The 15372-nt window shown below is 40.0% G+C and overlaps 1 long non-coding RNA gene across 1 annotated transcript; it reads left to right on the top strand.

The window, feature by feature from the left end:
• The first annotated feature begins 329 nt into the window (after positions 1–329).
• Positions 330–1455, top strand: LOC126980944 (uncharacterized). The gene is made up of 2 exons (XR_007733677.1): positions 330–540; positions 685–1455. It is a non-coding gene; the product is annotated as an uncharacterized LOC126980944 (long non-coding RNA).
• The last annotated feature ends 13917 nt before the right edge of the window (positions 1456–15372 follow it).

The raw sequence follows: 15372 nt of genomic DNA, 5'->3' as shown, positions 1-15372 counted from the left end.
CCGGGTTGAGGGTGGAGGCGCCTCGAAACCTCATCAACACACCTGCAGAAGGGCGTGGGTACAGGTGTAAGGGAGGGGAAGGAGAGGATAGAGGAGGTAGGCTGGGTAAGGTAAGAGAGAAGGGAAGGGGAGCATTGCGGAGAGGGGGAGAGAGAGTGTAGGTAGGAAAAGAGGGGAGGGGAACCATGGGAAGAGGCAGGAGAGAGGGAGGGTGGGGAGATTAGGTACACGTTTAGGGTTGGGCTGGGCTGGGATAAGAATGGGGGACATCAGGGGGGCGTTCAGGGGATGGTGAAGGGGGGAGCAAGTCAGGGGGCAGTGGAGGACAAACAGGCAGGTGAGGAGGCTGGTTTAGGTCGATCAGGTAAGGTGTGGGGGAGAGGGAGAGAGAGCAGGTGAGGTTAGTGTTGGAATGTCATTGATCCTGAAGGTAAGGGAGAGATGGTTTGTTTTGTTTTCGTGCGGGATTTCAATATTTCTTGCATTTATGGAGTGTGAGGAAGGGAAAGGAATTGATAGCAGGATATTAAAAGCAAGAAGGTAAGGAAAAGGAGAAGAGTATGTGAGTTAATTAAGGATGGTTTGTTTTGTCTTAAGGTTTTCGTGCGGGATTTCAATATTTCTTGCATTTATGGAGTGTGAGGAAGGGAAAGGAATTGACAGCAGGATATTAAAAGCAAGAAGGTAAGGAAAAGGAAAAGAGTATGAGAGTATGTGAGGTAAGGATGGTTTGTTTTGTATTGAGATTTTCTTGCGGGATTTCAATATTTCTTGCATATATGGAGTGTGAGGAAGTGAAAGGAATTGATTGCAGGATATTAAAAGCAAGAAAGTAAGGAAAACGAGAAGAGTATGAAAGCAAGAGGAGATAACGAATGTAAAAATAAAAAACAGAAAAGGTAAAGAAGGGAACGGAAGTGATGGCAAGGTATTGAAAGAATGTTAACGAGAGAAAATAAAAGTAAAGCCAGGAAAGATAAGGCGTATGGAATAAAGAGGAGAGAAAGAATAGGAAGTGAGGAAAGGAGAGTAAGAAGTGGAAGGCATTAGGGGGAAATTAAAAGAAAAGAAAAACTAGAGAAAGACGAGATAAGAGGGGAAAAAAATAAGCGACAGAGACAGAGACAGAGAGCAAGGCCAATCATCTCCACCAACAGAGATAGAAATAAAAAAGATATAAAAAGCCGGAACATATGCCATTTAATCTCTACCTCCTCCTCCTCCTCCTCCTCCTCCCCCTCCCCCACCTCCTCCTCCTCCTCCTCCCCCATTCATCACTGCCGCCACCGACACTCCCCGCCCGAGCGAGAGGCGTTAACTCGATCGTGTATTTATGATGGTCTGAGTCAGGGAGAGAGAGAGAGAGAGAGAGAGAGAGAGAGAGAGAGAGAGAGAGAGAGAGAGAGAGAGAGAGAGAGAGAGAGAGAGAGAGAGGGAGAGAGAGAGAGAGAGAGAGTATCGCTTGAGGTGCTATCCTGAGTCCTGACCAAACCCAAAATACATCAATAATAAGAAACACAATACCACTAAACATCCCCAAAGATTCTTATTAGTTACCCCTGAAAAACAACAATCATTGACGAAAGCATCACTATCTCTTTTTATCACTTTTATCTATTTTATTTAACACACATTCAAGGAACAGCAGGTAACGGTTTTTTTTTATTTTTTTATTATTGTTTCCTTTTTTGTGCCCTTGAGCTGTCTCCTTTGTTGTAAAAAAAAAAAAAATCATCATGCTAACTAAAGAGTCAAAGTACTTATCCTTACAAGGGACAAAGGAATCAAGGAGTAAAGAGAACAGAAACACAGAAAGGGGGAGAGAGGCAAAGACGAGGAGGAGCAGGAGGAGGAGAGGCAAAGACTTCGTGTGGGCTAAGAGAAGGGCCGCCCCCATTGTCCATACTAAAGAGGTCACTCAACCCCGGTAAAGAGAAGAGAAAGACAGAGATAAATAGCGTCAAAAAAAGGTAAAAGAAGAAATACATATTCACACACACACACAAAAAAAATATATTATAATTTTTTTTGTCTTCATTTATTCAGCTTTCTTTTCTTTCTTTCATTCCTTCTTTCTTTAGTTATTTTTTTTCATTTTCCTATACATTTAACCGTTTATATATCTATCTATCGATCTATATATTTATCTAACCCTCTATCTATCTATATCCGTCTATCTATATATCTATCTTTCTCTTTATGGTTCGAGAGTTGGACACAGACTAAAGACTCAACATAGTGCTCATATTTACAATCTTATGCCTCGGAAGCGTAAGCCCAATGATGGATGGAGCCCCATGCTATCAGCGAGGGGCGGCGTGTGCTTGGCTTGGCGCGGATCAGGCCGAGAAAGGGAAGGCGGAAGACGGGCAGGCTGAGAGGCGGGAGACAGCGAGCCCAGCGGGAAAGTATCATGTTTTATCAGCCGGAAAGTGTGTGTGTGGGAGGGGGAAGGGTTCGTGAGTATGTGTATGTGTGTGTGTGTTTGCAGTTGCTCTTGTTCATTATTATATAATTTTTTTGTATTATTTTTGCTATTGGGAAGCTTAGTATTATTGTTGTTGTTATTGTTGCTCTTACACTCCTTTTCCTCCTCAGGTAAGAGTCGTGTCCAGGTGTGAAGTGAGGCAGCAGGTGAGCGGCGCGACGGTGAGTGTTATGATGCCCGGGAAGAAAAGCTAAGAATCTACTTATATTTTTTTTCTCCTCTATTTTGTTTCAAGGAAGACTACTGTACTAAACGGCTCTCTTGGTGAACATAACCCTCCCTTCAGCTTTGGGGGTCTGGTCCGTCTTGAAATTATGAAGTTTAGTATATTAGAAAGACAGCCCGGGTTAGATATTTTCGAAGGAGAGATGCTGGGTATATCGGAAGAAGGATGCTGGAGATGACTTGGACGTGTGAGAAATAGAGCTGGGTATATCGGAAGAAGGATGCTGTGGGTAGTTTGGGCATGTGTGGAGGAGAGATGTTGGGAGATACTGTAGATAGAGTTACCGGGCGGAAGAAAAAAAGGAAAAAGAGGTGGAGGAGGAGGAGGAGGCGGAGGAAGATTAAGATAAGAATGCAATTGAGAAACAGGAAGAAGAGACGGAAAGTGAAGAAAAAGTAGGAGGAGAATGAAGAAGAGGTGTAAGGATGAGTCGAAGAGGGAGAGTAGTTGACATGCAGGCAGTTGACGTGACATAGGAAGAAGCAGAGGACAGGAGATGAAAATGGGTGATCAGCTGTTGCGACCTCTGACGGGAAAAGACGAAAGATGAAGTTGATATCCAGGTTAGGTCGCCTCGCCTCACTTAGGATATTGCATTTTATTTATCTATCTATTTGGTTTTATTTATTAATCGCAGTAAAAACCACCTTCCTTGTCCAATAAATCTTACGAGTCATGGCAGTTAGTGGAAATTTATCTCCCTCTTCAAAAACGCCGCCATATTTGAGGGCTTTATTTTTTTACTTCTTTTATTTTAAGTGTTCGAATATTCATGGCTTTTTTTTTTATTGAACGATGGAAATTTATTAAGAAGTGTTTGTATAAGGCTTGAGTCAATACGTGGATGTTGGATTTTCTTTTAATTTCTTCTTCGCTAGATTGAAATAAGGCTTCCATATTTCCTTCTCTTCCTCCTCCTCCTCCTTTTCCTCTTACTCTTTCTTCACTTTCTTATTCAATTTCTTTCTCATTTTCGTTAGCAATCTTTTCATTATCCTCCTCCTCCTCCTCCCCCTCCTCGTCCTCCTCGTCCTCCTCCTCTTTCTATTTCCCTTTCATATTTATTTTCTCTAAATCTCTTCATCATTTTTCTCCTAATCGTCCTCCTCTTTCCCCTCCTTTCCTTCTTTCTTCTTTTTCCTTCTTGTTCTTGTTCTTTCGTTTTCTTCTTCTTCTTCTTCACTACCACTGCCACCCCCACCCCCCTCCTTACCATGTACCCTACTCCTCCTACTCCTTCTCTTTCTTCTCCCTTATTCTCTACTACCTCCTCCTCCTTCCCTCCCTCATAACTCGTACCCTAGCACCAAATAGTAGCATGAGTTAAGGCGCCCTCTCGCTGCCCTCTTGCCCTCCTCCCCGCGGCCCTTGACACCTGTCCGTTCGAACACCTGGCGGGAAGGTGTGTTTTGGTATTTCTGTTGGCTGTCCGTTCCGGGTATGGGCGGGTGAGAAGAGTCGAGAAATGCATGTATGTTTATTTATTTTATTTTTTTATATTGAAGTTAATGTGAGTTTTCTTTTCTTCGTGTGTGAGTCTTTCAAAAGGTTATGTATGTGTTATTTTTATTTGCTTATATAGAATTGAATTGTTTGTTTATTTGCTTCGTGGTTTGTTTGTTTTTATCTTTTGCTTGCTTTTATTTATTTATTCATTTATTTACATACCTACTTATATACACACCTGCGTACCTACTTACCCACATACATACATACCTGCGTACCTACTTACCCACATACATACATACATACATACATACATCTGCAACTATTACCTTTACCACTACTACTACTACTACTTCTACTGCTACTACTACTACTACTACTACAATGTACAATTATATCAAGTGCTTGTGAGGGAGGGGGAGAGGGAGAGGGAGAGGGAAAGGAAAGGGAAAGGAAGAGGGAAAGGAAAGGGAATGGAAAGGGAAAGGAAAGGGAAAGGAAGAGGAAGAAGAAGAAGAGAGAGAGAGAGAGAGAGAGAGAGAGAGAGAGAGAGAGAGAGAGAGAGAGAGAATAATTGAGTTGGTGCTGTATATATCTCATCACATTAAATATTCTCCCACTCCTTCCTCAACCCATCCATTAATTGTGCTTCCCGACCCCCATTGACTCCTCCTCCCTCCCTCACACTCCCCACTACTTACACCTTTCATTCCCTCAACACATATCAATCCTCAGTGAGTTATCATCTTCGTACATCAAGACCCACCTTTGCTCCACATGACTTGCTCCATTTGTCTTTCTCTTTCTCTCCCTATCTTTATTTATCTCCTATCTTTTGTCTGCTTTTAAGTTTTTGTTTTTATTTTTCGTCCCTCTATCCAATCCGTATCTTTATCAGTTTGTCTATCTTTGCATCTTTATTCCTTCCCTTCAGCTGTATCATCCGTCCATCCTCTATCCATCGTATATTCGCTGCCCTTCATTTTCTCTTGTATTTTATTATCCATTTCCTATTTGACTTGGAGAATGTAATGATTTCTTCGTCCTTTTTCTGTACTTCACTTCCTTCTTGCTTTCTCTTCTCCTTCTCCCATTTTTTACTTTTTTTGGTGTTTTCTTCTCCGTTTCTGCCACTTTTCTTTTATTTATTTGCCTCTCTGATATATATTCGTAGCTTCCTTTCTCTGCTTTTTTTTTTTTTCAACTTTATTCCGTTTTTTTTTTTTTCTTCTCTTTCTTCTTCCAACTATTCCAGTCTTCTTTTCTCAGTTTTCTTCTCATTATTCTTTGTCGTTCTCCTTCTTCCTTCCTTCCCCTGTTTGTTCTACTTTTCTCTTTTCTCTTTTTTTCTCATTCCGTCTCAATCTTCTCTCTTCCTCCTCCTTCTCTCTTCCTCCTCCTCCTCCCTGTCACCCCCGCGGAGAGGTCGTTGGGGTGAAAGATTGATCGCCTGATTGTGTGTGTTTGTGCGTTTGTTTGTTTGTGGTGCGTCGAAATATATCTGTGTTTGGGAGGATTGTAGTTTATTTTGTTGTTGTTGTTGTTATTGTTGTTACTGTAGCAAAGGAATGAAAGCAGTTGTTAGGATTGCATGATTTTTTTTTTTTTTTTTTTTTTTTTTTTTTTTTTAGAAAGGAGCAAATCTGCGTTTTAAATGTATGTTTTTGTTCTTTCTTTCATCCTTTTTTTTATTTTTTTCGTTTTATTTTTTCTGCCTATTTTCTTTTTCTTTCTACTTTTCATCCTCAATCCCTTCCAGTACTTTTTTTCTGTATTTTTTTTTATCTCCCTTTTCTTTGTAATTTCTTTCTTTCTGATTTATTTTTTCTTTCTACTTTTATCCTCAATTCCTTCCATTACTTTCTTTTATTTTTTCCTCCATTTTCTTTGTAATTTCTTTCTTTCTTTCTTATTTCGTTTTTCTCTAACTCATTGATTTATTTTTCCTCATTAATTTCTTTCCTTGTTTTCTCTTTAACCTTCTTGCTCTTTTTCTTTTTTTAATTTTTCTCTTCCCCTCATTTTTTTTCTTTACTGCTATTTATTTATTTATTTATCTATTTATGAATTATTTTACATCAATAAGTTATTCTTCGTCCCACATATTAATACTGACGTGTACCTACCCTTGTTTTTTATACCTGAAATACTAATTAACTACCTACAGAATAAACGGACTTCCTTCCTTTCTCTTCTGCCATTTTTATTAATTTCTTTATACTCCTTCTCATCTTTCTTTGCTTCCAGCACTCGAGTGTATCTTCTTCCTAAGCAACATTCCACTTGCATACCTTTAGACACTGTATATCTCAAGCATTAATAGATTTACCTGTGTATATATACTTACCTGGTTTCCCGTCACTTTTACCTGCAATGCTCTTCACTACCCTCATACCTACAACAATCTCACGTGTATCATCTCACTAACCTTACATCCCACCACTTGTACACAAAATGGACAAGCCTCAGCATCAATAGTTTTACCTTCTTGTACAATATTTACCTAGCTACCATTCCTCCTGGCCTGTACTCTGTCTTGACCATCTGATAAAAAAACACTCGTACAACATTCCCAGGTGTATCGACTTAACACAGATCCTGCCGCTGAAGAAGAATCGGCAGTTGTTTTAGTTTTAGGTTAATGTGTTTAGTATGTGCTTGGTCTTTAGCTTCTGCCTGCTTGTCATTCCCTGTGAAGGATACGCAAGAGTGGGTTAAGAGGAAAGGAGGGGATGTATTAAGCTTGAGAGAGTCGTTTCATGGGAGAGAGAGCAGCAGAAAAGAGGTAAGGGTAGGAGAGAAGGAGAGAGCGATCTTAAGAGAGGGAGAAGATTGAGAGTATTGAGAAGGTAATGTGGGTAAGAAAAGAATGTGGTAGCGCGGAGAGAGTAGAGATACATAGAAAGATCTACGTTAAAGAGAGAGAGAAAGAAGAAAAGATAGAATAGAACAGGAGACAAGAGAAAGGGCAATATAAAGAGCAAAGAAGAAAAAGTAAGATAGAGGAGAAAATAGAGATATGTAACTGAAAAAAGGGAATAACGAAGGAGCAGAAGATAGAAGGGAGAATTGAAAGAGTCGGGAAAATAAGAGAGAGAAGTGGTCATTTAATCAACGTTATGAGGCTGTTAATTAAGGCGGCCGGAATAACAGGTTAGTTCTTACGTGATTAATAGAAGCGAACATTCACCTCCACTGTTCTTCTCTTCTTCCTCTTCTCTTCTGTTCCTCTTTATCCTTCCTTCCTCTTCTCTTCCTCTATATCCTTCCTTCCTCTTCTCTTTCTCTTCTCCTCTTTATCCTTCCTTCCTCTTCTCTTCCTCTATATCCTTCCTTCCTCTTCTCTTTCTCTTCTATTCGTCTTTATCCTTCCTTCCTCTTCTCTTTCTCTTCTATTCGTCTTTATCCTTCCTTCCTCTTCTCTTTCTCTTCTACTTTTCTTTATCCTTCCTTCCTCTTCTCTTTCTCTTCTACTCCTCTTTATCCTTCCTTCCTCTTCTCTTTCTCTTCTATTCCTCTTTATCCTTCCTTCCTCTTCTTTTTTTTTACTTATTTTTTATTTTTACAAGTAATAAATATTTTCTTCCTCACAGACTTTACTTCCCTGTATAGTTCTATCATTTTCCATTTTCTCTTGTTTTCCCTTTTCCTGTGTTTTCATTCTTTTCATAATTTTACGCTTTCATCCTTTCTTTCTCTCTTCCTTAACATATTTTTCTTCAGTTTTTCATTCAAGTTCTATGTTCCTTTCTTTTTTCCTTTCTTTTTTTCCTCATTTTCTTTCTTTGTCCTTTTTTTACCTCCCTTTCTTCTTTTAATATTTGTACATGTATTATTTCAACATGTATTTCTTTATCTTAACGCACTCCCCTTTCTTTACGATATATTTTAGTCATATTTCCTTTCAACTGCCTTTTCTTTTCTCCCTCCTCCTCTTCCTCCTCCTCCTCCTCCTCCTCCTCTTTCAAATTTAGGAGGAAGGAAGACTAAAGAATGGTTGGATAATGGCAGTGGTAGTGAGGAAGGTTGTGTGTGTGTGTGTGTGTGTGTGTGTGTGTGTGTGTGTGTGTCTATGAGTGAGTGCTTACAAGCGTTCGTGCAATGACTATGCATAAGATGTATTGAGGAGGAGGAGGAGGAGGAGGAGAACTCATCTGTTTAGAATGAAGTGGATGGGTGAGTTGCAAGAAAGGAGAAGAAGAAGGAGGAGGAGGAGGAGGAGGAGGAGGAGGAGGAGGAGGAGGAGAGAGAGAGAGAGAGAGAGAGAGAGAGAGAGAGAGAGAGAGAGAGAGAGAGAGAGAGAGAGAGAGAGAGAGAGAGAGAGAGAGAGAGAGAGAATGATATATTACAACAAAAAAGAGTAAAACAGGGAAGAGTATTTGCATAGAGAGAAAAAAAAAGAAAAAAAGGAAGAGAAAAAACAAGAGAAAAAAATGAAGTAGTAGCAATAGTAATAGTAGTGGTAGTAGTAGAAGTAATAGTAGTGGTAGTAGTCGTAGTAGTAGTAGTAGTAATAGTAATGGTATTATTATTATTATTATTATTATTATTATTAGTAGTAGTAGTAGTTTTAAGCCACTCGGCGGCGGCTGAAAAAATCAGCTTGGGGGCACACGGGCGGGATTGAACTCTCCCGCTAGTAGTAGTAGTAGTAAAAACATGAACAACCACAAGAATAAAAACGAGAAATAAAAAAAAAAAAAAAGAATGTGAAGCGTTAGATGAAGAAGAAGAACGAGAAGAACAAGAACAAGGACAAGAAAGGAAGAAAAATAACAGGAAGATGAAGATGATAATGAAAAAAAACGGAAACAAAAAAGGAAGATGAAAAAGCATAGCATAAAAAAAAAAGGACAGGAAAAAAAAGAAAGAAATAGAAAAAGAAGATAAAAAGGAAAAAAACAGTAGCATAAAAAGAAACAAGAGGAAGAAAGAGACCAAAGCAGTAATCAAACAACAACAACATATGCCAAACACGCTGACCTGGAACTGATGCCAAGAGAATAGCTTAGGAAGGAAGAGCTTATATGGTAGAATGCATATCAAGGGAGCGGTTTAGGAAGGCAGAGCTTATAATAGTGATAATGTTATAACGTATGTTTGTACTATGTCAAAAGGAATTACTTAGAAAGGGAGCTTGTAATATTGACAATGTTAGAACTGATGTCAGGGGAATGGTTTAGTAAGGGAGAGCTGGTAGTATGGGTGAAAGTATGTACCGGAGGAAGAGAGAGCTTGCAATAATGGTGGTTTCCGAAGCGAAGAATCCTGTTTTTAATGCGTTTGGAGACGTTAACAGGCAAACCTTTTATGATGAAGGCGCTGATGTGAAGGCAGTAAGACGTAGAAGGAGCATTTCGAGATATGTCTGGAAGTGGCTGTTATTTGGGTGGAGTGGAGAGTGGATGAGGGGATGGAAATTGCATTCTTTTAAAATGATAAGGGAAGGAAGCTTGACAGGTTTGGTAAATTATTGTATATACGGAAGAAGAGATGGCATAAAGATGATTCATTGTGTCAGTAGTGGGAAATTGTCTAAAACATACTCGATTATATGTTTTTGGGCGTAGCAGAGAGTGGATGAATCGTAAGAATTATACTCTTTTAACATACTCTAACAAGCTCTTGCCCCCTAAACACACGATAACTGTACTCGCCCCTCCCCCAAAAAAACATTCTAACGATGATCAGTGAATGAGAGCTTGACTGGTTAGGGAAATTATTGTACATAGAGAAAAATAGCTGGTGTATAGATAGTAAAACGCGTTAGTAGTGAGAAATTGTCTTAAAACACACTAGATAATAAGTTTTTAGACGTAGCAAAGAGTGAATGAGTTGCAGAGAATTGAGTGATTTGCAATAATACAAGAAATAAACATGTCTACAATATCCATATTACTAAGCAGTGGAGGAAATAATAAAATCCGGAAGATGATGATAAAAAACAGGAAAATAAAGAAAGAGTCAATGATAAGCAACTTCCTAGATTAGTAAATGGTTGACATATAAAGGTGAATGTCATGAAGGCAAAAAGAAAAGCCATGAGAGAGGGTTGGCAGTGCAAGTGTGGGAAGAAATCTGAAAAAGTACAAGATTAAAAAAAATGTTGAAAATAGCGATTGATTCTATGCAAAATTATCACATCAGAAAAAAAATAGAGAGAAAAATGTGTCGAGGAAAATAATTGAATGTCTCTATATATATTAATCTATGTAAAATTATCACACATCAGAAAAAAAATATAGAGAAAAATATGTCGAGGAAAAATAATTGAATGTCTCTATAATATTAATCTATGTAAAATTATCACACATCAGAAAAAAAGAGAGAGAGAAAAATATGTCGAGGAAAAATAATTGAATGTCTCTACAATATTAATCTATGTAAAATTAATGCGATAAGAAAGTCGACAGAATAACGTAACGCGCGAGGCGTGACCTGAGTATCCGCGAGTTGGGCTTCGTCATGGTCTCTTTATTTACACAAGCACCCGCGCGCCCCGAGGCTGAGAAGCGACAAGGCATTACCCAGGAAGAGACAAGTCCTTCGGGTTTACTTAGGCCGATAAAGTGTTGTGCCGAGGAGCTGTCCAGTTATCAGTAGAAGGCAGAATAATGCACTTGTGTTAAAACTGATTGCATTTTTGGGTGTGCAGCGGTTGAGACAGACACGCACGCACACACGCACAGGCAGACACACACACACACACACACACACACACACACACACACACACACACACACACTCTCTCTCTCTCTCTCTCTCTCTCTCTCATGCAGCTATACCTCATTAATGTATCAGCGGACATTAGCATTTTAACGACTAACGACAATCAATAAATATCGGTATCAGGCATAAGAGGAGGCACAGGTGTCCTTAATTAGAAGCAGGCGGCGAGTTGCTGACCCACCAGCATGCATGCACTTCACACTGACACACGGGAATAGCACGGCAGGCACCTGTTGCTGTGCCTGCCTCAACACTCTGGCCTGAAGCTGCCCGCCCCGCACCAGCTCAGGCCACCTCTTGCTTCTGACGAGCTGTGTCGGCACTGCTGGAAGGTCAACGAATGCTTGCACACACAGGCGATCGCAGTGCATACGTTGGCAGCCTGACCTTGTTGCTCATTATCGCACAAATGCCGGCGAACAATATTATTTGCATTTAATCTTTTCATTTTTCTTCCAGTGGAGATTTTTCTAAGGGGAAGGAACTTACATTTTCGGACCAATCAGATCTTAATTGTATACTCTCGCCCTGTCTGAAATATATTATAATAACCATTTGTGACGGCGTGGCTGCCGTGAGCGGCCAGCGTGAAACACTAACTTGTAGCAGCTTTACCTGAAAGATTTTTGTCACCAGTGACCAGAGAACGACAAGCTGGAGCAGTACATGTAAGCAAAGAAAACAAGTTCTTCCACCGAGAGTTCGTCTGCCATGAACCTTAGTTTGCAGTTATTTCCATAAATGCATATTGTTGTTGTTATAGAGAGATTTTGTCTCCGTGGAGAGACCACGAGCCTTTGTTGCGTGACGGCCCACAAAGAGGGTGTCGACAAACCGACTATCGGCTGACGGGGCCTAATGTGTTTCGGAAAACATGTTTCTTCTTAACATTCCTCTTAATTGATCAAACTCATAGCGCCAAGGAATGGGCGGGGGGTCGTACGTATCTTGTAGACAAGCACAGTTCTGTTGCGAATGGACATATTGCAGAGGGAGGTGCGCCGAGATGTTTGCAGCAGTCCACCTTTAAACCTCCCGTCCTCTACCATACCCTCGCACCGCGGTTTCTCTCACGGTCATGTTGGGGTACTGAAGTAAGTGGCACTGAAGAGACTATGGGAAATTTTCTTTCATATAGTTTGTCTTTTTTAATACTTCATAGTATATAGCAATAATATATGCTTAATAATACATAGTATCGTAACATGCATGGACTGTATTATTAAAAGCGTATCATTATCAGGTATAGATAAAGTCTGGGTGGACAAGGGGTGTGCTTGCGTAGATGACAGCCTGAACAACAGAGGGCGAGAGGTGCAAAGGACTCAGTTGATGGAAGTTATGTTTTCATGAAGCGGGTTTGTATATAGATGTTCAGAACACTAAAATGCGAAGCGCTACAAAGGAAGATGCTGCAGAGGAAATGTAGAAGATGAAGATATTAGAAAAGTAATTTAAGTTAAATATCTGAGATGTATATTATTGCGATTAATCTGCGTGTATGCGTGTCTCCGAATACAGATAAATCAGTATTAGAATATAGTGTGGGACAAATATTAGTAACTCATTATGCTCATTTATTTACGCGTTAAAGATTACTTCATAGTTTTATCAGAAAGTACAATATCTTTCAGTTGATTAAAATACACTACAATATTATACAAGGTTTTACATATTGAAGCCATGGGCAGAAAAAGCTCCAAATATATTATTAAAACCTAAAGAAGAGTGATGCTTCGGAGAGAGAGAGAGAGAGAGAGAGAGAGAGAGAGGGGGGCTCCTTACCATCCCCAAGACAAGGGATAGACAGGATGGGCGTCACCAAGTCTCTCTCTCTCTCTCTCTCTCTCTCTCTCTCTCTCTCGTATCATCGTCCTTTTTCTATTTATAAGACCATTTCATGTCCTCTTATCGCGTCGGGGAATTCCATGTAACCTTAGCCATTTCCTCTCCTATCTTCGTATCATTCGGAAATAGGCGTGAAGTAACTAACGGTGAAGGAGCGGTTAAGTAGCGGTCAAGGTGCGGTAAAGGGACGGTAAAGGAGTGGTGTAGTAGCGGTAGAGATAGATAAGTGGTAAAGGAGCGGTTAAGGAGCCGGAAAAGAGCGGTTAAGTAGCGGCAAAGGAGCGGTGAAGTAACGAAGTAGCGACTAAAAATCAGAAAACTAGCAGATAAGCAGTTGTGAAGTTGAGTAGAAGAGAAAGGAGAGGAAAAACTAACAACAGACCGTATCGACTATCAGTTCGCAACGGGCTCTCTTTACTCTATACTTACCAACTTTTTTTACAGTTTCGGCGTTGTCTACCATAGGGCCGTGTGTGTAAAGCCCCGTTCACACTGTGCCGAGTCTGGGCCACGACAACTCATCGACTTTTAGGTCCCCTTCACACTGTGTCGAATCAGCATCCGGCGATCGTTTCTAGACCTCTTTCCGACCATATGCGACCCTTTCACATTAGTATTTCACACCCAAGACCTCGCAGTCGCTGGGTTGTCGTGGCCCAGAGTCGGAACAGTGTGAAAGGGGCTTAATGTACCTATTTTGAAGACTGGAATTCGAAATAACCACACCTTCAAAAATAATACCCATCCAATATTGATTTAAATTATTCTAGGGATGCTAAAACGGGAACTACAGCTATCAACGAAATATTCAGGAGGCGAAACATCTCACGCTACCTAAAAGAATTACTAGCGATGGGTAATATTTATATTTTTCACGACTAGCAAGTACCGTGTTTTGTATTCCGGAATCCTAAAATAGAAAAAAAAGAATCAGTTAGGAAAAGCATCCCTCTTGCAAATCAGTGAAGTAACAGATTGAACAAGTAGCATTAAGATATCTAAAAAAAGTAGCGGAGTATCCCTCTTGCGAATCAGTGAAGTAACAGATTGAACAAGTAGAATGAAGATATCTAAAAAAAGTAGCTTAGTATCCCTCTTGCAAATCATCTAAAAAAGTAGTGAGTATCCCTCTTGCAGATAGTGAAGTAACAGATTGAACAAGTAGCATGAAGATATCTAAAAAAGTAGCGGAGTATCCCTCTTGCGAATCAGTGAAGTAACAGATTGAACAAGTAGCATGAAGATATCTAAAAAAAGTAGCTTAGTATCCCTCTTGCGAATCAGTGAAGTAACAGATTGAACAAGTAGCATGAAAATATCTAAAATAAAAAAGTGCGCAGTATCCCAGATATCTAAAAAAAGTAGCTTAGTATCCCTCTTGCGAATCAGTGAAGTAACAGGTTGAACAAGTAGCATGAAAATATCTAAAAAAGTAGTGGAGTATCCCTCTTGCGAATCAGTGAAGTAACAGATTGAACAAGTAGCATGAAGATATCTAAAAAAGTAGCGGAGTATCCCTCTTGCGAATCAGTGAAGTAACAGATTAAGCAAGTAGCATGAAGATATCTAAAAAGTAGCGGAGTAGTTGTGTAGTAAAGTAAAGGCAAGCTTGCAAAAAAATGAGAGCAGCATAAAGAAGCAGTTAACTCTCCTTTCCCATACCTTTCCTTGTTTTCCTCACCTTTCCTTTCCTTTTCCTTTCCTTCACTTTTTTTTGTTCCTCTGTTCTTTCCTTTCCTTTTTTTTCTCTTTTCCCTTCCTTTCCTTTTCCTTTCCTTTTCTTCACTTTTTTTTGTTCCTCTGTTCCTTCCTTTCCTTTTTTTTCTTTTTTCCTTTCCTTTTCTTTTCCTTTTTTCTCGTCCTTTCCCTTTCATTTCCTTTTCTTTTCTTTCTTTAAGTAGCAGCAGGCGAAGTCATAGTAGTCATAATAATAGTCATAATAATAGTCATAATAATAATAATAATAATAATAATAATAGTCATAATAATAGTCATAGTAGTAGGTTGGCAGAGGCGGCAGAGAAGAAACAGTTAAGTAGAAAATATGCAGTTTTTAGGCTTTTTTTTTTTTTTTCTTTTAACTTCTAACCTTTATTATTGAGGTTTGCATTCTCTCTCTCTCTCTCTCTCTCTCTCTCTCTCTCTCTCTCTCTCTCTCTCTCTCTCTCTCTCTCAATATCTCTCTCTCTCTCCTCCTCCTCCTCCTCCTCCTCCTCCCCTCCTCCTCCTCCTCCTCCTCCTCAATCCTCCTCCTCCTTCTGTCCTTTCCCGACGATCAGGTGAAGGTGAGAGAGAGAGAGAGAGAGATAGATATTTAGAAAATCAGACCACACACACCCCCCCCCAGACTTGGTGGACTGACAGAGAGAGAGAGAGAGAGAGAGAGAGAGAGAGAGAGAGAGAGAGAGAGAGAGAGAACTCTCTCTCTCTCTCTCTCTCTCTCTCTCTCTCTCTCTCTCTCTCTCTCTCTCTCTCTCTACTTATTTTTTTTGATTGGAATGCGCATGAGGAGGAGGAGGAGGAGGAGGAGGAGGAGGAGGAGGAGGAGGGGGCAGGTGAAAGCGATCGTTGTTGACGGTGAGAAGCGAAGGAGCAAAGTATACAAGGCGAGGTGTGTGTGTGTGTGTGTGTGTGT

The sequence above is a fragment of the Eriocheir sinensis genome, chromosome 46, assembly GCF_024679095.1.
Source record: "Eriocheir sinensis breed Jianghai 21 chromosome 46, ASM2467909v1, whole genome shotgun sequence".
NCBI classification, from domain to species: Eukaryota; Metazoa; Arthropoda; class Malacostraca; order Decapoda; family Varunidae; genus Eriocheir; species Eriocheir sinensis.
Note: the sequence above shows the minus strand (reverse complement) of the source record. Positions and strands in the feature narration are given on the sequence as shown.